A 26044-nucleotide genomic window follows, 5' to 3' on the forward strand; every position below is an offset into this window, starting at 1 on the left:
TAATCACAAAAAGTTGTGCTGTGGCTCAAGTGGTAGAATGCTAGCATTGAGCAAAAAGAGCTCAAGGACAGCCCCCAGGCCTAGAGTTCAAGCCCCAGGACCAGCCAAAAAAGAAAAAGAAAAAACATTCACTGGTATCTTTTACATAGTAGGAGCACATGTTCTTTACTGCTATGTGGCTTCAAATAAGAATAAACATTGTCTCTTTAGTTTCTGGGCCAAGTATTCAGTCAACTCTAGTTTGAAGTCTTTTTATATGGTCACTGTCAAGGTATTCATTAAGGTTCCAATCATCTGAGGCCTTCAATAGTTGAAGGATCTACTTTTTTTTTCTTTCTTTTTTTTTTTTTTGCCAGTCTTGGGGCTTGCACTCTAGGCCTGGGCACTGTCCCTGTGTGTTTGTGTTCAAGGCTAGCACTCGACCACTTGAGCCACAGCTCTGCTATCAGCATTTTTTGTAGTTTAGGTAAGAGTCTCATGGCCTTTTCTATTCTGGCTGGCTTTGAATCACAATCCTCAGATCTCAGCTTCCTGGGTAGCTAGGATTACAGGCGTGAGGCACCAGTGCCCAGCTCTGAGGATGTACTTCTAAAGTATCTCAATCACTTGGCTGGTGAGATAGTGCTGGTTTTTATTTATTTTTATTTATTTAGTCAGTCATAAGGCTTTAACTAGGAGGTTGGACACTGTCCCTGATCTCTTTTCTCAAGACTAGCATGCTACCACTTTGAGCCACAGCACCATTTCTGGTTTCCTGGTGGTTAATTGGAGATAAGAGTCCCTTGGACTTTCCTGCCTGGGCTGGCTTTGAAGTATGATCCTCAGATCTCAGCCTTCTGAGTAGCTAGGACTATAGGCATGAGCCGCTGGCACCTGTCAGTTGCTTATTTTTGAAGAGGCTTTAGCTTTTCCTACCTGGGCCTCTTCTGTAGTGCATGTGAGTGTGCTCATGCACGCACGCACACGTGCACACGTGCTCCTCTCCTGGCACTTGAACTCAGGGCCTTGGTATTGTCCCTAAGCTTTTTCTCTCAAGGCTAATGTGATATTACTTTGAGCCACAGCACCACTTCTGGTTTTCTGGTGGCTAACAGGAGATAAGAATCTCACAGACAGCCAGGCGCTGGTGGCTCACGCCTGTAATCCTAGCTACTCAGGAGGCTGAGATCTGAGGATCGCGGTTCAAAGCCAGCCCGGGCAGCAGAGACCATGAGACTCCTATCTCCAATAAACCACCAGAAAACCGGAAGTGGTGCTGTAGCTCAAGTGGTAGAGCCTCCCCTTGAGCTGAAGAGCTGAGGGACAGCGCCCAGGCCCAGAGTTCAAGCCCCATGACCGACAAAAAAAAAAAAAAAAAGAATCTCACAGACTTTCCTGCCCCTGCTGGCTTTGAACCACAATCCTCAGATCTCAGCCTCCTGAGTAGCTAGGATTACAGGCATGAGCCACTGGTGCCTGGCCAGGTAACTGTTTTCTTTCCTTTCCCTTCCTTCCTTCTCCTTCCTTCCTTCCTTCCCTCCTTCCTCCTTCTCTTCCCTCCCTCCATCCTTCTTTCTCTCTCTCTCTCTCTCTCTCTCTCTCTCTCTCTCTCTCTCTCTCTCTCTCTTTCTTTCTTTCTTTCCTTCTTTCTTTTTCTTTCTTTCTTTCCAGTCATGGAGCTTGAACTCAGGGCCTAAGCACTGTTTGATGGTAGAGGCAAGCACTCTACCATATTCCCATATTCCCAGCCCCCAGGAAACTGTTTTCTGACTAGACTCAGAAACAGATTTCAGTTTTACATTTACATTTAAAGATTTCAAGACCCTGACTTCTTAGCTTTCTTGAAAAGGTTTCCAGAGTTTCTAATTGCTACTGTCTTTTTCTTTTTTAAGAGAAGGTAGGATTTATTGATGGGCATGATTAGAAAAAGAGGACAACATAAAAAAAAACCTCACAATAGGGGCTGGGAAGGTGGTTCAGTGGTAGAGTGCTTGCCTTGCATGCCTGAGGCCGTGGGTTCGATTCCCCAGCACCACATAAGCAATAAGAAAAAAGCCGGAAGTGGTGCTATGGCTCAAGTGGTAGAGCGCTTGCCTTGAGCTGAAGAGCTGAGGGACAGCACCCAGGCCCAGAGTTCAGGCCCCATGACCGGACCCCAAAAAACAAAAAAACAAAAAAACACCTCACAATAGAAGAGCCTAATACTTGTCCAAGAGATCATAATTGGACAAGTATTTACCCCATAGCCATCTAGGATAAGCTGCTTCTTTAACCATCATGGCTTCAAATTAACCCACATTAAACTTGGTAAAATCCCACTTGTTTGTCCTGTGGATCTTTAAGCAGCCAGGGAACTTGAACTTGGGCCTAAATAGAGCCTCAACAACATGCTACTTGTTATTCAGCTAAGAGCAGATGGACAAGATGACTCAGACAATGTGATCTTTGGTCACTATACCCTGGGGTTTTTCGAAGGTATTTGTCATATCTGTCTAAAGTTATGAATGTCCACTGGACAGGGTTGTCACCAAGGTCCCTTAGGGCAATCCATGAAGCGGCAGGGTACATATGCTAGGAGTCTGCTGTTTACAGGCTTTGCAGACATGGGCCTCACCAGTGCAGGGACCCATCAGCCTAACTGCCACAGAAACAGTCAATGTGTGTGTGTGTGTGTGTGTGTGTGTGTGTGTGTATACATACATATATATATGTAAATTTGGAAAATAAGATACCTGTTAAAATCTATAGGATTTTAGCTTAATAATTTTCCTGTTGGGGATGACATATTCTATGCTGATAGAGAATGGATGGAGGGCTGGGAAGGTGGCTCAGTGGTAAAGCGCTTGCCTTGCATGCCTGAGGCCCTGGGTTCCATTCCTCAGCACCACATAAGCAAAAAAAAAAAAAAGCCGGAAGTGGCACTGTGGCTCAGGTGGTAGAGCGCTAGCCTTGAGCTGAAGAGCTGAGGGACAGTGCCCAGGCCCAGAGTTCAGGCCCCAAGACCAGATCCCCCTCAAAAAAAAGACTCTCTCTAGAGAATGGATGGACTAATTACTAATTCTCACAATGTTTTAGTATCTTTACTTGCTTCATATATTTTTCCATTGTATTAGCTAACAACTTGGATAGTATAAAAACAAAAATAGGAACTTCTTTCTTTCTTTCTCTCTTTCTTTCTGTTTCTTTCTTTTTCTCTCTCTTTCTTTCTTTCTTTCTTTTCTTTCTTTCTTTCTTCTTAGGTTGGTCCTGGGACTTGAACTCTGGACCTGGATGCTGTCCCTCAGCATTTCAGCTCAAGGCTGGTGCTCTACCACTTGAGTCACAGTGCCAGTAAGAGTGTCACAGACTTACTGCCTGGGCTGGCTTTGAACTGTGATCCTCAGATCTCAGCCTCCTGAGTAGCTAGGATTACAGGTGTGAGCCACTAGCACCTGTCATTTTATTTATTTATTTATTTATTTATTTATTTATTTATTTATTTATTTATTTATTTATTTATTACCAGTCCTGGGGCTTGAACTAAGGGCTTGGGCACTATCCCTGAGCTTCTTTTGCTCAAGGCTAGCACTCTATCACTTGAACCACAGTGCCAGTTCCAATTTTTCTGTTTATGTGGTACTGAAGGCTTATGTGGAACCCAGGGCTTCATGCAGGCTAGGCAAACACTGTACTACTAAGCCACATTCCCAGCTGAATAGGAACATTTTTGTCTTAATGATTGTGGTATGATTATCTTATAAGTAGGGAAGTTTAATAAAGAGAAAGGATGGGCTGTTATCACAGGCTATTATGGCTGGTTTTCATAATGGAGTGGCCCCTCAACCAGAGAGTATGTTAACGGCTGGGTTCACTACAGGGGTAACCCTATGACTGTATGACTGCTTTTCACAATGAAAATGATTCCTGTTATGTCCACCAGGGGGCGTTTCCAAAATAGAAGCTATAAAATTATGTTACAAAGTGTGCTCTTAGGGAGATGATTCAAAGTTACAAAGTTGATACTCAGTTTCAGAAAGGGTGTGTCCTTGGAGAAAATTTATCCCCTTTAAAAACACTTGTTAGTAGAGAAGAAAGGTATGGCGTAATGTTGGGTTGTCAGAAATTTCTGTTGTGGGGCTGGGAACGTGGCTCAGTGTGAGTGCTTGCCTCACATGCATGAGGCCCTGGGTTCGATTCCTCAGCACCACATAAACAGCAAAAGCCGGAAGTGTCACTGTGGCTCAAGCGCTAGAGCACTTGCCTTGAGCTGAAGAGCTGAGGGATAGTGTCCAGGTCCAGAGTTCAAGACCCAAGACTGACAAAAAAAGAAAGAAAGAAAGAAAGAAAGAAAGAAAGAAAGAAAGAAAGAAAGAAAGAAAGAAAGAAAGAAAGAAAGAAAGAAAGAAAGAAAGAAAGAAAGAAAGAAAGAAAGAAATTTCTGTCTCTAGCCCTTGGTGAGAAAAGACTGAGATGTCATCTGAGTTTATGAAGGGTTAGCAGGGGATAGACTAGGACTTCTCAGAGTGTGAGCCTGTCAGGAAAAAAGACCACAAAATGGACATATGAAGAAATTTTTACTCAGTTCTAATAGACTGGAAAATAGTCTTAATGAAAAATTTAAAAAAAAAAAAAAGATGTCTGAGACCCAGGTAAGAACTGGCAAAGTAGGAATTAAATACTTGGAATTCTGTCTAAAGGAGCTGGATCTCCCCAGGGAAGGCCAAAGTTCATGAGAAGTACCTAGCAAATAAGGAGCAGGGCTAGGACTAGAGGGAAGGGCAGTAGTTACCTAGTGTGGGCAATGTAAAGAGGAAGCACTCACTCTCGGTGTCCTGTGGCCAGTAGAAATAGAACTTTTCTTCAAGGTAATCTTTATTTCTGACCTTCAGTCCACATCCTGCCAGAGACAGAAAACAATCTTGCTCATTTATGACAAACTTAACCAAATCTCTCCACTCATTTATATTTGATATTTCTTCTTTTGAAGTTTATTTGGGGTGGGGAAAGAAAGAGACAAACTTGTCAGTAATCAGAGCTAGTCAAATTCTAACAATTTACTTCTTCCGTACTTTTTTCTTTATAATACACAAACAGCTTTTGAACTTAAGAACCAAAATGCTCATTCCTGACATTTCCTAAGCAAAACTCATTCCTGACATTCCATCATTATCTCCCCACCTCTACCCATTTTCCCAAAATGAAAACGCTACTGGTTATTGGAAATTTAAAACGCATTTTAGGTTGTAAGGTAACTTCTAGGAGAAAAATGAATGGATGATCTGAAGGGTAAAAAAAATAACATGTTGACATTTGAGATTTGATATCCCATCCCACACACAAGAAAGACATGATACAAGCATCATGCTTAAGATGTTTATGGAATTGGGTATATGAGCAAAACCACAGGTATTGAGAGCCACTAACTGGAGACCACACAGCACTGTACAGGACAGCACCACAAAAAATCATGTGTGAGACTAGGTTGACTGGCAGAGGCTTGTTCATTCAGAATTCTGCCAAGGACAGATCAGTTGTGAGGAAATTTTTCAGTCCTCAAGCTCATTGATTTCATATCTCGCTACAGAAAGCCTCATAAGGCAAGAATAGGAAGAATGTATTTTGAAAATAATTCCAAGTGCTTGTATTAGTATTCTAAATTTGGTAGTAAAGTACTGTAAACTGAATATCTTTGTAGAAAAATTTATCTTCTCACAGTTTGAGAGGCTACAAGTCAGCAGAGTCATGCTCTCTGAAGGTTCTAGAGAAACATTCTCAATTTTCTTCTTCTCCTTCTCCTCCTCCTTCTCCTTCTCCTCCCTCCTCCTCCTTCTCCTCCTTTCTCCTCCTTCTCCTCCCTCCTCCTCTATCATCTTCTTCTTCATCTTCTTCTTCTGCTTCTGCTTCTGCTTCTGCTTCTGCTTCTGCTTCTGCTTCTGCTTCTGCTTCTTCTGCTTCTTCTGCTTCTTCTGCTGCTTCTGCTTCTGCTTCTGCTTCTGCTTCTGCTTCTGCTTCTGCTGCTGCTTCTTCTTCTTCTTCTTCTTCTTCTTCTTCTTCTTCTTCTTCTTCTTCTTCTTCTTCTTCTTCTTCTTCTTCTTCTTCTTCTGCTGCTGCTGCTGCTGCTGCTGCTGCTGCTGCTGCTGCTGCTTCTGCTTCTGCTTCTGCTTCTTCTTCTTCTTCTGCTGCTGCTGCTTCTTCTTCTTTTCTTCTGCTTCTGCTGCTGCTTCTTCTTCTTTTCTTCTGCTTCTGCTTCTGCTGCTTCTGCTTCTGCTTCTGCTTCTGCTTCTTCTTCTTCTTCTTCTTCTTCTTCTTCTTCTTCTTCTTCTTCTTCTTCTTCTTCTTCTTCTTCCCTCTTCTTCTTCCTTCTTCCCTTCTTCTTCTTCTTCTTCTTCTTCTTCTTCTTCTTCTTCTTCTTCTTCTTCTTCTTCTTCTTCTTCTTCTTCTTCTTCTTCTTCTTCTTCTTCTTCTTCTTCTTCTTCTTCTTCTTCTTCTTCTTCTTCTTCTTCTTCTTCTTCTTCTTCTTCTTCTTCTTCTTCTTCTTCTTCTTCTTCTTCTTCTTCTTCTTCTTCTTTCTTCTTCTTCTTCTTCTGTCCTGGAGCTTGAACTCAGGCCCTGGGCACTAGCTTTGAGGTTTTATACTCAAATCTAGAGCTCTACTACTTGAGCTACATCTTTACCCACTTCTGGTATTTTTTGCTGGTTAACCAGAGATAAGAAACTCAGAGAAGCTGGGCGCTGGTGGCTCACGCCTGTAATCCTAGCTACTCAGGAGGCTGAGATCTGAGGATCGCGGTTCAAAGCCAGCCCGGGCAGGAAAGACCGTGAGACTCCTATCTCCAATAAACCACTAGAAAACCAGAAGTGGCACTGTAGCTCAAGTGGTAGAGCGCTCGCCTTGAGCTGAAGAGCTGAGGGACAGCGCCTACGACAAGCCCCACGACTGACCAAAAAAAAAAAAAAAAGAAAGAAACTCAGAGAGCCTTGAGCCAGTGGCTCACCAGTATAATCCTGGTTACTCAGAAGGCTGGAATCTGAGGATCACAGTTCAAAGAGAGCAGGGGCACGAGAGTCTGGGAGACTCATCTCCAATAAGCTACTCAGAAAAAGCACAAGGTGACACTGTGGCTCAAGTGGTAGAGCACTAGGCCTGAGCACAGAGTGGCTCAGGGATAGAGCCCAGGCTCAGAGTTCAAGCCCCAGGACTGTCAAAAAATAAAAGAAAATAAAAAAGAAAAATCTCAGGGATTTTTCATGCCCAGGATGGCTTTGAACCATGATCCTCAGATCTCAGCCTCCTGAGAAGTTACCTTACAGGCACAAGCCACCTGTGTATGGCTTATTTTTCTCTTTTCTTACAGGGTAGAGGAGGATTGAGATGCCCCAAATCCACGTGTCCACAGATCCAGTGTCTGGCAAGGGCACTCTTCCTGGTTTGCAGATAGTGCTTTTTTCTTTGTGTCCTCATTCTGCATAAAGCCAAGAGAAGACAAAGATCCTCTGACTCTTCATAGTTTCTAGTATTTTCTGAAAGTCCTCTAACACTTTTTTTTTTTTTTTGCCAGTCCTGGGGCTTGAACTCAGGGTCTGGGCACTGCCCTGAGCTTCTTTTGCTCAAGGTTAGCACTCTACCACTTCAGCCATAGCACCACTTCCAGCTTTTTCTGTGTATGTGGTACTGAGGAATTGAACCCAGGGTTTCATGCATGCTAGGCAAGCACTCTACCACTAAACCACATTCCCAGCCTCTTCACCATTTCTTGCTTTGTAGACACAGCTTCAATCTTTGACCTTACATGGTATTCTCCCTGTAAAGCCGTGACTCTATGACCAAATTTCCTTGCTTTCCCAACCCTTTCCCCTCTCCCCCTCCTTTTTTTGTACTGGTCCTGGAGCATAAACTCAGGGACTGGGTGCTATCCCTTATCTTTTTTGCTCAAAGCTAGTGCTTTACCACTTGAGTCACAGCTCTACTTCTGGCTCTTCTGGATGACTAATTGGAGATAAGAGTCTCATAGACTTTCCTGGCTAAACTGGCTTTAACTGTAAGCCTCAGATCTCAGCCTCCAGAGTAGTGAGGATTATAGGCATAAGCCTCCAGTCTTATTAATACAGTCACTGAACTAGGGCCTACTTTAGATCAGTATTACTTTATTTTTAATTTAATTTAATTTTTTATCTTTATTTTTACCTTTTGGCAGTTGTGGGGCTTGAACTCAGGGCCTAGGCACTATCCCTGAGATCTTCTCTTCAAGGCTAGTGCTCTACCATTTGAGCCATAGCTCCATTTCCTTATTTAATTTTTTACATTATTTAGTTTTTACTTTATTACATGTAAAGTCACATTCAGAAATATGGAGGGATAAGATTTCTACATTTTTGTGTGTGCATGTGCTGGCCCTAGGGCTTGAACTCAGGGCCTGGGCTCTGCCCCTTAGCCCTTTCTACTCAAGGCTAATGGTCTACCACTGAGCCACAGCTCTACTTCTGACTTTCTAGTGGTTAATTGAACATAAGGGTCTCCCAGCTAGGACTGGTAAGTCTAAAACTGGTGGGTCACAATCCAGGTTCATGCTAGGCCAAAAGCAGTCTAACCTAGGCAGACAAATCCAAGAGACACTTATCTCCAATTAACCACTAAAAAGCTAGGAGTCAGTCTGTAGCTCAAGTGGGAAAGTGCTAGTTTTGAGTGAAAAAGCTGAGGACAGTGCATACAGTGCTGAGCTCTAGTACTAACACAATAAATAAGTACATACATTAATATAATAATAATAATAATAACCAATACAAAAGAGGTTTCAAGATGTGACTCAGTGGTAGAGTACTGCCTGGGAAGCTTAAAGCCCTAGGACTGACAAAAATAAATTAAAAAGTAGCTCACAAGTAAAAGTCCTAGGAATAACTGCTGCCCATTTCCTTTCTTTTTCAAAAAAGCAGAAGGAGATGGGGATAGTAGAGTACTTACCCACCACACACACACACACACACACACACACACACGCGTACACGCACTCACACACACACACACACACACACACACAAGACTTTGAGTTCAATCCCTGAAAAAGAAAAACAAAAAAGTAATCCAGAGTTGGAAGCTAGGAGGAGGAAATGGAGGAAGTGGGAAATGGAACAACATACAACAACAAAGGGGCCCATCAGCTGCACTGGCCATAGAAGAAAAAGAACTAAGCAACCCAAAGACAGCGATGGGAAGGGAGGAATGAGAGGGAAAGAGGGAACAGCCTACACTAAGCAAAAGGAAAGAATTGGGGCTGGGAAGGTGGCTCAGTGGTAGAGCGCTTGCCTTGCATGCCTGAGGCCCTGGTTTGAGACCTCAGCACCATATAACCAAAAAAAGCCAGAAGTGGCGCTGTGGCTCAAGTGGTAGAGCGCTAGCCTTGAGCTGAAGAGCTGAGGGACAGCGCCCAGGCCCAGAGTTCAGACCTCACAACAGGACCAAAAAAAAAAAAAAAAAAAAGCAAAAGCAAAGAATTGTAAATATCACCTAATGTGGAAAAAATAATTGTATTATCAAAGCTCATAGAATTCACAAACTATAGACCACGATAATGACAATTTGCCTTGTGAAGGTTAAAATGTGGTTGTGACTTTAAATAAGTATCACTATTCCACAATACTGTGAAATATGTGAAATTTATGTAATCACTTAATCTCAATTAAAAAAAAAGAAAAGTGAGAGAAGAGATGGGTTAGGAACAATGGGTGACAATGGGTGACAATATTGTGAGACACCTTGTATTCATATACTGTTCTGTAGAATGGGAACTTCTTTGTACAACTACTTAAAGATAATTAAAAACAAGAAATATTTATTTTTAAAAAAAGGAATCCAGAGTGCTATTGCCTGGGTGAGATAGAAGTTCAAATGCAAGGCACATTTCTCTTCTCAGACCACGTGAAGCAGACCACTTGTGGACTGTCTCCCAATGCAATTATATTTATTTGCTTATTTATTCTTCTTTTATTTTTGTGGTGGTAGGGATTGAACTGGGCCTTTGTTCATACCAGGCTAGTACTCTACCACAGAGCCATACCATCATCTTCTTCTATTTGTGTTTTTTTTAATTAGCATAGTTAATTGCACAAGAGGTTCCATTGTAGCATTTCCACACATGCAGACAATGTATCCAATGGCCCATACTGCTTGTATCCCTCTTCTCTATGCCTCATCCTGCTTCCCAAAACATTTTCAATAGGTTTCATTGTTCTAGTTTTACAAATGCAAACAAGCTACTTCAACCATATCCATCCTCATTGCCCTCCTTGTCAGCCTTTCCCCCTCCCGCTAACACTTACCCTTCTCAACAAAATCTGCCCCATTTTCCTGCCATTCATTCATTTTCCCCCCCACAAGGTCCTGGGGCTCGAACTCTAGTTCAGGGTACTATCCTTGAGGTTTTGTGCTTAAGGCTAACACTCTCCACTTGAGCCATAGTTCCACTTCCATTTTTTTGGTTTTTTGGGGGGTTTTTTTTGTTTGTTTTTGGTCAATCCTGGGGCTTGAACTCTGGGCCTGGGCACTGTCCCTGCGCTCTTCAGCTCAAGGCAAGTGCTTTACCACTTGAGCCTCAGTGCCACTTTTGGTTTTCTGGTGGTTAATTGGAGATAAGAGTCTCCCAGACAGGCTGGGAAGGTGGCTCAGGGGTAGAGTGCTTGCCTTGCATGCCTGAGGCCCTGAGTTCGATTCCTCAGCACCACATAAGCAAAAAGAAAAAAGCCGGAAGTGGCACTGTGGCTCAGGTGGTAGAGCGCTAGACTTGAGCTGAAGAGCTGAGGGACAGCACCCAGGCCCAGAGTTCAGGTCCCATGACTGGACCCAAAAAAAAAAAAAAAAAAGAGTCTCCCAGACTTTCCTGCCTGGGCTGGCTTTGAATCATGATCCTCAGATCTCAGCCTCCTGTAGCGAGGATTACAGGCGTGAGCCACCTGTGCCTAGCCCTACTTCCATCTTTGGGCGCACGTGTGTGTGTGTGTGTGTGTGTGTGTGTGTGTAGTTAATTGAAGATAAGAGTCTCCAGGACTTTACTGTCCTTTACTGTCAAATTATGATCTTGAAATCTCAGCCTCTTGAGTAGCTAGATTTTATAGGCATGAGCCATCTGTGCCGAGATTTTTTTTTTTTTTTTTTTTTTTTGTCAGTCGTGGGGCTTGAACTCTGGGCCTGGGCACTATCCCTGAGCTCTTCAGCTCTTCAGCTCCACTTGAGCCACAGCGCCATTTCAGGTTTTCTGGTGGTTAATTGAAGATAAGAGTCTCTCAGACCTTCCTGCCTGGGCTGGCTTTGAACTTTGATCCTCAGATCTCAGCCTCCTGAGTAGCTAGGATTAGAGTTGCTAGGATTACAGGCATGAGCCACCTGCACCCGGCTCCAGATTCATTTTTTTTTAAATATTGTGCTGAATTTTAACTGTACATGTGGGCATGCTCTGAGTATCTGGAATAGATAATAATAAGACTCGTGGCAACTCTAAAAATCATAGAAATTTCTCTTCCGTCTCCACTGCAACTTCTGCTAACAAACAATGATTGGCACTCGGGCTATGGATTTTTTTTTTTTTTTTTTTTTTTTTTTTTTGGTCGGGGGCTATGGATTTAAATTGCAATACAATATAGGACACCATGGCTTGGGAAATGAAGCCTTGTGGATAAGGAGATTTTGCTGGAACTTTTGTTGGTGTCCCTTTAGAAGTCAGGAAAAGTACAGAATTGGGTTGGAACATCCTGCAAAGAGCTGGAGAAACTAACATGGATATAGCAGATGATGGAAAGGGCTACTGTTGTCTAAGAAAGAAAGAATGATCACTTTTTAGCTACATTCCTGTAAATGAAGAGTTGGGCATGGGGAAATTTGGGGATTTTAATGCTTTTGGGGGATAATAGATTAATTTGGGAAATAACAATTTCTCTTTCAAATGTAAGGGGAAAAGGGTTATACTGTGGAAATCCAAACATTTTGACTTTAGAAACAACTGGCACAGGATTAATTAGGTGGTGTGATCTAATAAACTGTTTGCAGAGTAAATAAGGCGTGACTTTCCATTTTGTGCCTAATGTGGCCGATGAATAAAAAGTGAATGTTCTGCTTTGACCCACTGCAAAAGCTTCAGAAACGAGCATCAAAGAGGCATTCATAAAAACGTTGGGGAGCTGGACTGCTTGTCTCCTTTGCCCAGACCAGTGTCTGCAGTGTCTGTATGGCCTGACATGCAGTATGGGAGGGACTTGACCAATATTACCTTGATCTCCTCCCCTAGAACACCCACAGGGTACACTGTGTTCCTGGAAGAAAGTGATAGAAAATAGCCTAAGACCAACTCTGAAAAACTTGCCAAGGAGGTTGCAAGTCTCAAAAGATACAAGAAAACATCAAAACCATAAAACAGCACACATATTAAAACTACTTGTAAAAATCACCATAAAAGGAGACAAATTTTGGGGCTGGGAAGATGGCTCAGTGGTGGAGTGCCTGCCTTGCATGCATGAGGCCCTGGGTTAGATTCCTCAGCACCACATAAGCAAAAAGAAAAAAGCCAGAAGTGGTGCTGTGGCTCAAGTGGTAGAGTGCTAGCTTTGAGCTGAAGAGCTGAGGGACAGCGGCCAGGCCCAGAGTTCAGGCCCCATGACCAGACCCCCCCCCAAAAAAAAAAAAAAAACCAAGGAGACAAATTTTAAATAATAATTCGTGGGAAAATATTTTGGACCATTTGATAAAAGGTTTATATCTTTTTCTTTCTTTCTTTTTTCTTTCTTTCGTTCTCTTTTCCTTTTTCTTCCTTTCTTTCTTTCTTTCTTTCTTTTTTTTTTTTTTTTTTTTTTGGTCCGGTCATGGGGCCTGAACTCTGGGCCTGGGCGCTGTTCCTCAGCTCTTCAGCTCAAAGCTAGCGCTCTACCACTTGAGCCACAGCGCCACTTCCGGGTTTTTTCTTTTTGCTTATGTGGTGCTGAGGAATCCAACCCAGGGCCTCGAGCATGCAAGGCAAGCGCTCTACCACTGAGCCACCTTCCCAGTCCTCTTTTTTTTTTTTTTTTTTTTGGTGGTACTAGAGTTTGAAGTTGGCCTTAAACATTCTTCATTTACTTCCCAGCTTTGTCACTTGAGTCACGCCTCCAATCTGGCTTTGTATTGGTTATTTTAGATATGAATCTCACAGACCTTTCTGCCTGAGCTGGCTTTGAACCTCAGTCCTCTAGCTGTCAAGTCTTCTAAGTAGCTAAGATTATAAGTGTGAGCCACTGATGCTTGGCAAGGATTTGTATTCTTTCTTTGTCAGTCCTGGGGCTTGAACTCAGGGCCTGGGTGCTGTCCCTGAGCCTCTCTGTGCTCAAGGCTCGTACTCTACCACTTGAGGCATAGAAACATTTCCAGCTTTTTCTGAGTAGTTTATTGGAGATAATAGTCTCATAGACCTTCTTGCCCAGGCTGGCTTTGAACTTCTATCCTCAGATCTCAGCCTCCTGAGATTACATGAGTGAGACCTAAGGATCCTGTAATACTAGGATTACAGAAGTGAGCCACCAGTGCCCAGAAGGATTAGTGTTCTTAATATATATTGGAAGAAAATTATTTGAGGGAAGAAGGAGAAAAATATAAAGAAGAAACTTACAAAACCAATGACCGGGCTGGGATGTAGCTCAGTGGCAAAGCACTTGCCTAGCAAGTGCAATGTCCGGGTTCGATCCCCAGTACCAAAAAAGAAAAGACAAAAAAAAAAAAAAAACACAGTTAAAAAACAAAACCAATGATGTTAGTAGCATGACAAGTTTTTCAAATTAACAAATAATTTTATTTATTTTTATTTTTATTTTTTGGGTCCAGTCGTGGGGCCTGAACTCTGGGCCTGGGCGCTGTCCCTCAGCTCTCCAGCTCAAGGCTAGCGCTCTACCACTTGAGCCACAGCGCCACTTCTGGCTTTTTTCTTTTTGCTTATGTGGTGCTGAGGAATTGAACCCAGGGCCTCATGCATGCAAGGCAAGCACTTACCACTGAGCCAACTTCCCAGCCCCAATAATTTTAAAATGTTAATGAATTCAGCAGTAAGAAATTTTGTTTGGTCTGTGACCAGGACTTAAATTTAGTACTTGATGCTTTCTCTTACTGGCTGGTAGTCCACCAACTGAGCCATGCCTCCAAATCTGAGAATTTTAACCTACTAGTACTCTTCAGTGAATTTCTAGTTTATAGTTAGAGTACCAGCTATGAATAGAAAAAACTAATAGTGCTTTGTCCCTGAGTTCAAGCCCTGATGCTCACACACACACACACACACACACATACACAAACACAATTTTTTTAATTTTTTGCATCCGGTCTTGGGGTCTGAACTCTGAGCCTGGGCGCTGTCCCTCAGCTCTTCAGTTCAAGGCTAGTGCTCTACCACTTGAGCCATAGCGCTACTTCCGGCTTTTTTCTTTTTGCTTATGTGGTGCTGAGGAATCGAACCCAGGGCCTCATGCATACAAGGCAAGCGCTCTACCACTGAGCCACCTTCCCAGCCCCACAAACACAAAAGTATACTGCCCAATAACACTGTAGTGTGTTAGTTATGTAAGTATAGTCTATGATGTTCACATAAATTAAAACATTTCTTAGCCAGGAGCTGGTGGTTCATGCCTGTAATCCTAGTGACTTAGGAGGCTGAAATCTGAGGATCACAGTTCAGAGCCAGCCCAGGCAGGAAAGTTCATGAGACTCTTATCTCTAATTAACGACCAGAAAACCAGAAGTGGAGCTGTAGCTCAAAGTGGTAGAGGCTAGTTTTGAGCAAAACAGCTCAGAGACAGTGCCCAGGCCCTGATTTCAAGCCATACAACTGACAAAAATAAATAAATAAATAAATAAATCCCACAATGCACTTATCAGAATGTATCTCCACCAAATCTTTCCTTATGGCTCTATTCATGAAAATGTAATGTGTGTGTGTGTGTGTGTGTGTGTGTGTGTGTGTGTGTGTGTGTGTGTGCAAGATTGTTCCCTATACCACTGTAATTGGAATAAAACTGTAAGCACAATGTAAACATCCAATTGATTGGAAAATGCTTAAATAAGTTAGTAAATACCCATCTAATGCAAGACTCTGGAACCATTAAAAATAGTGAGATCAATATCTTTTACTGCATCTGTGTTCAGTTCAATGAATTACCACAAAGCAATTACACCCATTAACAGCCCAGATGCCCTTTCATGCACTTATCTAGTCAAACCATCTCCTCAGGGTAACCACATCCTGATTTCTATCATTGCAAATTAGTTTTGCCTGTCTGAACTTTACATGAATGTAATCATACTGCATTATTGTCTGTCTTCTATGGTCATTTTGTCAGAGTTGACTACAGCATGACTTATTTATCTGTTCTACAACTGTGTTCTTTCTGCTTTGGTTCAATTATAAATAATGTTTCTATGACTTTTTTTCCCCCAATCATGGGGCTTGAACACAGGGCCTAAGTGTTGTCCCTGAGCTCTTTGCTCAAAGCTAGTGATCTTCCACTTTGAGCCACAGCTCCATTCTCAGTTTCCTGGTGCTTAATTGTAGGTAAGAGTCTCACAGACTTCACTGCCTGGGCTTTGAGCCATGATCCTTAGATCTCAGCCTCCTGAGTATGTAGGATTACAGGCGTGAGCCACCGGCACTTGGCTTGTAAAACTATTTTTTTCAGCCAAGTGCTAGTGACTCCTGCCTGTAATCCTAGCTACTCAGGAGGCTGAGATCAGAGGATCTCGGTTAAAAGCCAGCCTGGGCAGCAAAATCAGTGAAATTCTTATCTCCAATTAACCACCAGAAAACCGAAGTAGCACAGTGGCTCTTTAGCTGAGGGACAGTGCCCAGGCCCAGAATTCAAACCCCACAACTAAACAAAAAAAAAATTATTTTTTTTGTTTTGTTTTGGTTTTTTTGGGTTCAGTCATGGGGCCTGAACTCTGGGCCTGGGCGCTGTCCCTCAGCTCTTCAGCTCAAGGCTAATGCTCTATCACTTGAGCCACAGTGCCACTTCCGGCTTTTTCTTTTTGCTTATGTAGTGCTGAGGAATCGAACCCAGGGCCTCATGCATGGAAGGCAAGGACTCTACCACTGAGCCACCTTCCCAGCCCCATTATATATTGCTTAGTTCATATAGATCTACATTTTTGCAGGGTATATATACAGGAATAAAACTATTATGCTCCTATGTCTTCATTGTTTTAGCCATGCCACCAGTTTTCCTAGAAGCAATATATGAAAGTTTTGGTTGTTCATATAAAAATTCTGGAAATAAGCTGGGCATTGATAACTCACACCTCAGATACTCAGGAAGCAGAGATTGGAAGGATTGAAATTCAAGGCCAGCCCAGGAAAAGAGTTCATGAGATACTCTAACAACCAATACCTGAGCATAGTGATGCATACCTGTCGTCCCAGCCATGAAGAAACATATATTGGAGGATCAAGAAGAAAACAGCCAGATCCTATCCTAAAAATACCCAAAGCAAAAAAAAAAAAAAAAAAAAAAAAAAAAAGAGTTTCTTTCCCCATCTTTTTTTTTTTTTTTTTTTTTTTTTTTTGTCATGGGGCTTGAACTCTGGGCCTGGGCGCTGTCCCTGAGCTCTTCAGCTCAAGGCGAGCACTCTACCACTTGAGCCACAGAGCCACTCCAGTTTTCCAGTGGTTTATTGGAGATAAGAGTCTCCTGGACTTTCCTGCCCAGGCTGGCTTTGAACCACAATCCTCAGATCTCAGCCTCCCAAATAGCTAGGATTACAGGTGTGAGCCACCAGCACCCGGCTTCCCATCTTTTAATTTTTACTTTCTCTCCTGGCAGATTGCTTTATTTTTTTTTTTTTTTTTTTTTTGGATCCGGTCGTGGGGCCTGAACTCTGGGCCTGGGCACTGTCCCTCAGCTCTTCAGCTCAAGGCTAGCACTCTACCACTTGAGCCACAGCGCCACTTCCGGCTTTTTTCTTTTTTGCTTATGTGGTGCTGAGGAATGGAACCCAGGGCCTCGGGCATGCAAGGCAAGCGCTCTACCACTGAGCCACCTTCCCAGCCCCTGGCAGATTGCTTTAAATATGCCAACAAACACTGTTGAAATTTTAGTTTCTATAATATTTTTAAATCCTCAAGAGCACTTTTGCTCTCTAAATTTTAGAGTTTAAATGTCTCCTTTTAAAATTGCATCTTAGGGCTGGGAAGGTGGCTCAGTGGTAGAGTGCTTGCCTTGCATGTATGAGGCCTGGGTTCGATTCCTCAGCACCACATAAGCAGAAAAAGCTGGAAGTGGTGCTGTGGCTCAAGTGGTAGAGCACTAGCCTTGAGCTGAAGAGCTGAGGGACAGTGCCCAGGCCCAGAGTTCAGACCCCATAATCAACAAAATGAATAAATAAATAAAATGAAATAAAATTGCATCTTATTTTACTGGTGAACTATCTCTAAGTATCGTAACAGGATATTACAGGATATTATTATTATAATAACAGGATTATAACAGGATATTATTATTCTCTCTTATCATACAGACTTCTAAGAGCTGCCTTTTAATTCTTCTGTTTTATTCACTCTATCTTACAATCTTTAGTGTGAAGTGGTACTAGGCTGAATGCTTATATTTAAAACTGAGCTGGCTCAAGGTCTATCTGAAGATGTAGGTTGTTGACTCTGGCCTATACTCTACTATATGATAACCTGTCTTGAGCTGTTTTGTTGAGAAAGGTTGATGTCACTTTCCTTATCTCTTACAGGCTTGTTCTGACTTCTTAGAGAAGCCTTTTCTACCTGCAGGGCACCGACTTGTCTGGCAGCATTTAGGAGCTGCAGCAAAAAGAAGGCTGAGGGTAGGAGAAATATCTTGACTTGGTGTAACTTTTTTTTTCTATAGAACCCCTATCACAGGACTGGGACTCTAGTTTAGTGGTAGAGTGCTTGCCTAGCATGCATGAAGACCTAGGTTCGATTCCTTTTTTTTTTCTTTTTTTTTTTGGGTCCGGTCATGGGGCCTGAACTCTGGGCCTAGGCACTGCCCCTCAGCTCTTCAGCTCAAGGCTAGCACTCTACCACTTGAGCCACAGCGCCACTTCCGGCTTTTTTCCTTTTGCTTATATGGTGCTGAGGAATTGACCCAGGGCCTCAGGCATGCAAGGCAAGCGCTCTACCACTGAGCCACCTTCCCAGCCCTAGGTTTGATTCCTTAGTACCATATAAACAGAAAAAGCAGAAAGTGGCCTTATGGCTCAAGTGGTAGAGTACTAGCCTTGAGCAAAAAAAGCTCAAGGACAGTGCCCAGGCCCTGAGTTCAAGCCCCAGGACTGGCAAAAATAACCAGGTGCTGGTGGCTCACATCTGTAATCCTAGCTACCCAGGAGGCCAAGATCTGAAGATCATAGTTCAAAGTCAGCCTGGGCAGGAAAGTCTGCGAGACTCTTATTTTTCAATTAACAACCAGAAAACTGGAAATGGTGCTGTGGCTCAAGTGGTGGAGCACTTGCCTTGAGCTGAAGAGCTCAGGGACAGAGTTCAAGCCCCACAACCAACTAAGAAAACAAAACAAAACAAAACCCCTATCACATAAACCTATTGTCTAGATCAGGGACATTACACTTTACAGCTTAGCTTTACAGCTAAGAATACATATCTATTCTTTTGCCAGGATGAGGGAGAAATGTTGCCTGACAGGATGTGGAAAGGTGGGTACCAGATAGCCTAATACTTCCTAATCTGACCTGGGAAGGTGGCTCAGTGGTAGACTGCTTTCCTTGCATGCATGAGGCCATGGGTTCGATTCCTCAGTACTACATAAGCAGAAAATGCTGCAAGTGGCACTGTGGTTCAAGTGGTAGAGCACTAGCCTTGAGTCAAAGAAAAGTTCAGGGACAGCACCCAGACCCAGCATTTACATCCCATGACTGACAAAAACAAACAAACAAACTTCCTAATCATATTTTTTTAAAATGTGCTGGACCTGGGCTTGAACACAGGGCCTGGGCACTGTCTCTGATCTTCTTTTTGCTCAAGGCTAGCACTCTACCACTTGAGCCACAGCTCTACTTCCAACTTTTTTTTTTGGTAATTTATTGGAGATGAGAGCCCCACTGACTTTCTTGCCTGGGTTGGCTATGAACCATGATTCTCAGATATTAGCCTCTTGATTAGCTAGAATTACAGATGTGAGCCACCAGTGCCTAGCCCTAATCACATTTTTAGTTCACTCTACTGTTTTTAGCTTCTCTTTTCCTCTTATTTCAGAAGTACCTAATACCATCCATTCCTGAGTCTTTTATGAATTTAGTGGATGTCATATTGATTCTCTTACTGTTTCCTTGGCTTTCTGTGTGTGTGTGTGTGTGTGTGTGTGTGTGTGTGTGTGTGTGTGTGCGTGTGCCAGTCTTGGGACTTGAACTCAGAGCCTGGACACTGTCCCTGGGGTTTTGTTTTCTTTTTTTTGGGGGGGGGGGGGGTCCGGTCGTGGGGCCTGAACTCTGGGCCTGGGCACTGTCCCTCAGCACTTCAGCTCAAGGCTAGCGCTCTACCACTTGAGCCACAGCACCACTTCCGGCTTTTTTTTTTTTTTTTTGCTTATGTGGTGCTGAGGAATCGAACCCAGGGCCTCATGCATGCAAGGCAAGCGCTCTACCACTGAACCACCTTCCCAGCCCCATCCCTGGGCTTTTGTGCTTAAGGCTAGTGCTCTACCACTTGAACCACAGTCCCATGTCTGACTCTTTGGTGCTTAATTGGAAATAAGAGTCTCAGGGACTTCTCTGCCCAGGCTGCTTCAAACCATGATCCTCAGATCTCAGTCTCATGAATAGCTACAATTATAGGCACGAGTCACTGACACCTGGCTTACCTTGGCTTTTTTTTGTTGTTGTTGTTACCCAACACCCCTCTCCTCTCCCCCCGCCCCCCACCTCCCCCTGCTGGTCCTGGTGCTTGAACTCAGGGGTCTGAGTACTGTCCCTGGGCTTCTTTGTGCTCAAGGCTAGTGCTCTACCACTTGAGCCACAGCACCACTTCCTGCTTTTATGAGTAGTTTATTGGAGATAAGAGTCTCACAGGGACTTTTCTGCCTGGGCTGACTTGGAACTGAGATCCTCAGATCTGTGTCCTGAGAAATTAGGATTATAGGCATGAGCCACCAGTGCCCAACTTCTTTGGCTTTCTAAAGTTTTGCTTTCCTAGGACTATGAAGACAGTACTCAGGACCAAAATTTTGCTGCTGCTGTCTCCATGCTTATTTTCTTTATTCACACTGGCTTATGCTAAAATGAAAAATGAAAAAAATACACCTTTACTGTTATTGTAATGGAGTTTTGGCAAAGAGGGAAATTTTTGGCAGAAAAACATAGCTGTTGAAGCTACCACTTTTAACTAACAGTCAGGAATAGTTTAAGTACTGTTTTGTAAAAAAAAAAAAAAAAAACTAACAGAAAACAGATGTTGAATTGGCCAAGTTAATGAACAAATCACACCCATTCCACTTCCTATCTCTTCAACTTCCCTATGAAATGATTCAAGATTTCTAAAAAGAGCAGTTTTTGTCTTGCTACAGGAAACTTCTTGCTACAGAAACCTCTTTACATTTTAGTTTTCAAGTAATTTCCATAAAGTTGAATCCATAAAGTTAAAGTCTGGAAGAGAGAGCCAATTGTGTAAATAGTTTTTTTGAGAAGATGATCTCATTTTGGGATAAAAAGGGGAGTTTAAAAATTAAGGACTTTCCATGAAATTACTTCTATTGGAGAAAAACAAGAAAAACTGATACTGTCCACACTGAGGTTACCTAAATGAGCATGTAATCTAAATGCTATCAATAAACCTGATATTTAGACATTGTGGTATCTTTTTTGTTTTCTTGTTTTTTTGTTCGGTCATGGGGCTTGAACTATGGGCCTGAGCATTGTCCCTGGGCTCTTCAGCTCAAGGCAAGAGCTCTACACTTGAGCCACTGTGCCACTTTCAGTTTTCTGGTGGTTAATTGGAGATAAGAGTCTCACAGGGGCCTGGGAAGGTGGCTCAGTGGTAGAGCGCTTGCCTTGCATGCATGAGGCCCTGGGTTTGATTCCTCAGCACCACATAAGCAAAAACAAAAAAGCCAGAAGTGGTGCTGTGGCTCAAGTGGTAGAGCGCTAGCCTTGAGCTGAAGAGCTGAGGGGCAGCGCCCAGGCCCGAGTTCAGGCCCCACGACCAGACCCCCCCCCCAAAAAAAAAGAGTCTCACAGGTGGCTTAGTGGTAGACTGCTTGCTTAGCATGCATGAAGCCCTGGGTTCGATTCCTCAGTACCACATAAGCAGAAAATACCAGAAGTGGCGCAGTGGCTCAAGTGGTATAGCACTAGCTTTAAGTTGAAGAACTGAGGGACAGAGTGCAGGCCCAGAGTTCAAGCCCCACAACTGACCAAAAAAAAAAAAAAGAGTCTCAGGGACTTTCCTGTCTGGGCTGGCTTTGAACCACACCATGACCCTCAGATCTCAGCCTCCCGAGTAGCTAGGATTACAGGCGTGAGCCACTGGTGCCCAGCTTGACATTGGCATATTTTTTATAAAGCCTATTCATTCAATTCCACAACTATTTGTGAAGCATCTACTATATGCTGGGTATTGTCTTAGACAATGGAAACAGAAGAGTGGACAAAACAGGAAATATCTATATCACAGCAGGAGGAGAGGCAATAACAATAAACAACAACTAGTTTATTTAGTATGTTAGAAAGGGTTAAATGCTATGGGGAAAAATAAAACAGAGGAAGGGAAAGTATCCAGAATAAATGGTTTAGAGGACTAGTTACAATGCTATTTAGGGTCATCTGGGAAGGGCTCATTGAAAAGGCATCATTTGCGCAAGACTTGAGGGGAAGAAAGTTAATAGTTATAGTTAAGGCATGTAAATGAAAATCACTCCAAGCTGGGCACTGGTGGCTCATGCCTGTAATCCTAGCTACTCAGGAGGTTGAGATTTGAGGAAGCCAAACCAGATAGGAAACTGTGAGACTTTTTTTTTTTTTTTTTTGGTCAGTTGTGGGGCTTGAAATCAAGGCCTGGGTGCTGTCCCTGAGGTTTTCTGCTCAAGGCTAGTGCTCTACCACTTGAGCCATAGCACCACTTCTGGCATTTTCTATTTATGTGGCACTGAGGAATAGAACCCAGGGCTTCATGCATGCTAAGGAAGCAAGTGATCCACCCTTAAGCCACATTCAGCCCTCTGTGAGACTCTTATCTTCAATAAACTACCCCCCAAAAAAAGATGGAAGAGGCACTGTGGCTCAAGTGGTAGAGTGCTAGCCTTCACCAAAAGAAGCTCAGGGAGGGCTGGGAAGGTGGCTCAGTGGTAGAGTGCTTGCCTTGCATGCATGAGGCCCTGGGTTCGATTCCTCAGCACCACATAAGCAAAAAGAAAAAAACCGGAAGTGGCGCTGTGGCTCAGGTGGTAGAGTGCTAGCCTTGAGCTGAAGAGCTGAGGGACAGCATCCAGGCCCAGAGTTCAGACCCCATGACCGGACCCCCCCAAAAAAAAAAAAAAAAGAAGAAGCTCAGGGACAGTCTTCAGGCCCAGAGTTCAAGCCCTAGATCAAAGAATAAATAAATAAAAGTTTAAAATTTTTTAAAAAGAAAGAAAATCCCTCCAGGTAGAGTGAACAGAAGAGAAGGTGACCAGTGTGGCTAGAACAGACAAGAGGAACACAGTAGGAAATCATGTCTCAAGAGAGGTGAGGTAGGAAACTTCAAATTGTGTGCACTCCTGTTAGCCATTAGAAGGACCTTTGTTATTACTTTGAGAAAATGGCTATGCCACTGAAGAGTTTGAGCAGTAGAAAGTAATAGACCATTGTAGGAAAGTACCTCAGTCATCCAATGACAGATAATTGGGACCAATTGGTAATATGTGATGTGAGAAGTGATCAAATTTTATAGATGGTTTTATTTTATTTTATTCCTGGTGCCAGTCCTGGGACTTGAACTCAGGTCCTGGATACTGTCCCTGAGCTTTCTGGCTAGTGCATTACCACTTGAGCCACAGTTACACTTCTGTTTTTTTTTTTTTTGTTTGTTTGTTTTCTTTCCTTTGGTTGTATAGTGAAGGTAAGCCTCAGGGACTTTTCCTGTCTGGGCTGCTTTGAACCACAATCCTCAGATCTCAGCCTCCTGAATAGCGAGGAGTACAATCATGAACCACCAACAGCCAGATTGACAGGTATTTTGAAAGCAGAACCACAAAGGCTTCTGGGTAAATAGGATGTAGAAGGTGAGAAAGAGGAATTGAAGATGATTCCAAGTGAATCCTAGTGACTTATCCCATATTCCAAAGATAAAAAGGAACTCAGCAAAACAACAAAACTTTACTGATTGGCAATGTGGTTTAGTGGTAGAACATTTGCCGTGCATGAATAAGCCTCTGGGATCAATTACAAACATCACCACCACCACCTTATGTGTTAACACATAAGATCATAATCCTACAGTTTTATTTGTTTGTTGTTTTTGTGCTGGTCCTGGGTCTTAAACTCAGGGCCTGGCTGCTGTCCCTGAGCTTTTGTGCTTAAAGCTAGCACGCTATACTTGAGGCAAAATTCCATTTTCAGGTTTTTGTTAGTTAATTGGAGATTTTGGTAGTTAATGGAGAGTTTCAGGGATCTTCCTATCAGGGCTTGCTTTGAACCAGATCTCAGATCTCAGATCCTCAGGTCTCAAGTCCTCAGATCTCAGCTTTCTGAGTAGTAGGATTACAGGTATGAGCCACCAGTGCCTGGCCCCATACAGTGTTATACTTACTTCTTTGAGATGATTAATCAAAAAAGCCAATAACGGGCTGGGAAGGTGGCTCAGTAGTAGAGCGCTCGCCTTGCATGCCTGAGGCCCTGAGTTTGATTCCTCAGCACCACATAAGCAAAAAGAAAAAAGCCAGAAGTCGTGCTGTGGCTCCAGTGGTAGAGTGCTAGCCTTGAGCTGAAGAGCTGAGGGACAGCGCCCACGCCCAGAGTTCATGCCCCGTGACCGGACACCCCGCCTCCCTCCCCGCCCCCCGCCAAAAAAAGCCAATAACATCATCTGGCTGACTAAATGGTCGAGCTTTTTTTTTTTTTTTTTTTTTTTTTGTCAGTCTTGGGGCTTTAACTCAGGACCTGGGCACTCTCTCTGAGCTTCTTTTACTCAAAACTAGCACTACCACTTGAGCCACAGCTCTACTTACAGCTTTTTCTGCTTATGTGGTATTGAGGAATTGAACCCAGGTCTTCCTATATACTAGGCAAGCACTCTGCTACTAAGCCACATTCCAGCCCTCGTGGAGCCTCTTGGTATAATTAATACATACTTTAAAAAAGAACTAAAAAGAGAAGAAGAAGAAGAAGAAGAAGAAGAGGAAGAAGAAGAAGAAGAAGAAGAAGAAGAAGAAGAAGAAGAAGAAGAAGAAGAAGCAGCAGCAGCAGCAGCAGCAGCAGCAGCAGCAGCAGCAGCAGCAGCAGCAGCAGAAGAAGAAGAAGAAGAAGAAGAAGAAGAAGAAGAAGAAGAAGAAGAAGAAGAAGAAGAAGAAGAAGAAGAAGAAGAAGAAAGAAGAAGAAGAAGAAGAAGAGGTGAAGCTGTGGCTCAAGTGATAGAGTGCTAGTAGAAAGTTCAGGGAGAATGCCCAGGCCCTAAGCCTCAGGACTTTACTGAGGGTGGTGGATGCTACTGGGAGAGAGGAGGTCCTACAAAAGGAGTAAAAGCGGGGTGAATATGGTTGAAGCCATTTGTTTGCAGATATGAAAACCAACAAAATCTGTCGAAAACCCTTTGGGAAGAGGTGAATGAAATAGGCTAGTTTAGCTCAGAGGAGAGGTATGTGTGAGTGGAAACATTACAATGGAAACGTTGTATAATTAATAGATGCTAATTTTTTTTTTTCTTTTTTTGGGTCCAGTCGTGGGGCCTGAACTCTGGGCCTGGGCACTGTCCCTCAGCTCTTCAGCTCAAGGCTAGCGCTCTACCACTTGAGCCACAGCGCCACTTCCGGCTTTTTTCTTTTTGCTTACGTGGTGCTGAGGAATCGAACCCAGGGCCTCGAGCATGCAAGGCAAGCACTCTACCACTGAACCACTTTCCCAGCCCAATGCTAAATTTTTTTGCTTATTCTTTTTTGTTGTTTTTGTTTTTTGTTTTTGTCCCTTGTGGGGCTTGAACTCTGGGCCTGAGCTCTGTCCCTCAGCTCTTCAGCTCAAGGTGAGTGCTCTACCATTTGAGCTACAACGCCACTTCTGCTAATATATTTTTTTTTTTTTAAAGATCAGATGGCTGAGATCCAACAAATTTTAGGCAAACACAACCCATAAGGAGGAAGCAAGAATAAACAGTAACAACAACCTCAAAAGGCTAGGCACAGCAGTCAAGTAACATCCATGAAATCCCTTAACCTCCCTTGCTTTCTTCCTCTGGGAGGGTCTTAGTTTGCCTGTCTGCTCCACACCCACTCACCACACTGAGGGTAAAGTCTGCCAGCAGAATGCAGCGGCCTTGGGGTTGGGAGGCCTTACTCTGGGAAAACAGCTCAGCTCAGACTGACATAGTTTTTGTTTGGTTGGTTTCCCTTTGGTTTGTGGGATGTAGGGAGGTGTGGAGCGGCGGAGGGTGGGGGGGCTAGTAACCACATGTGCCTAAAGCTTGAACTCAGGGTGTGGGCACCATCCTTCTCTGAGCTTTTTTGCTCAGGGACAACACTTGAACCAGAGCTCCACTTCTGGTTTTTTTGGGGTGCTTAATTGGAGAAGAGTTTCACAGACTTTCCTGTCCTGGCTGGCTGGCAGGCTTTGAACCATGATCCTCAGATCTCAGCCTCCTGAATAGCTTAGGACTACAGGCATGAACCACTATTTGCCAGTCCTGGGGCTTGAACTCAGGGCCTGAGCACTGTCCCTGAGCTTCTTTTGCTCAAGGCTAGCAATCTACCATTGAGCCATAGTGCCCCTTCCAGATTTTTCTTTTTTCTTCTCTTTTCTTTCTTTCTTTCTTTCTTTCTTTCTTTCTTTCTTTCTTTCTTTCTTTCTTTCTTTCTTTCTTTCTTTCTGTCTCTTTCTTTCTGCCTCTCTCTTTCTTTCTGTCTCTCTCTTTCTTTCTTTCTTTCTTTCTTC

General features: G+C 43.3%; 1 pseudogene; it reads right to left on the minus strand.

The window, feature by feature from the left end:
- Positions 1–2498: 2498 nt before the first annotated feature.
- On the minus strand, positions 2499–2626 carry LOC138831179 (small nucleolar RNA SNORA70; annotated as a pseudogene).
- Between the last annotated feature and the right edge of the window lie 23418 nt (positions 2627–26044).

This window comes from Dipodomys merriami, unplaced genomic scaffold (genome assembly GCF_024711535.1).
Source record: "Dipodomys merriami isolate MVZ:Mamm:240054 unplaced genomic scaffold, mDipMer1.0.p SCAF_19, whole genome shotgun sequence".
Lineage (NCBI taxonomy): Eukaryota > Metazoa > Chordata > Mammalia > Rodentia > Heteromyidae > Dipodomys > Dipodomys merriami.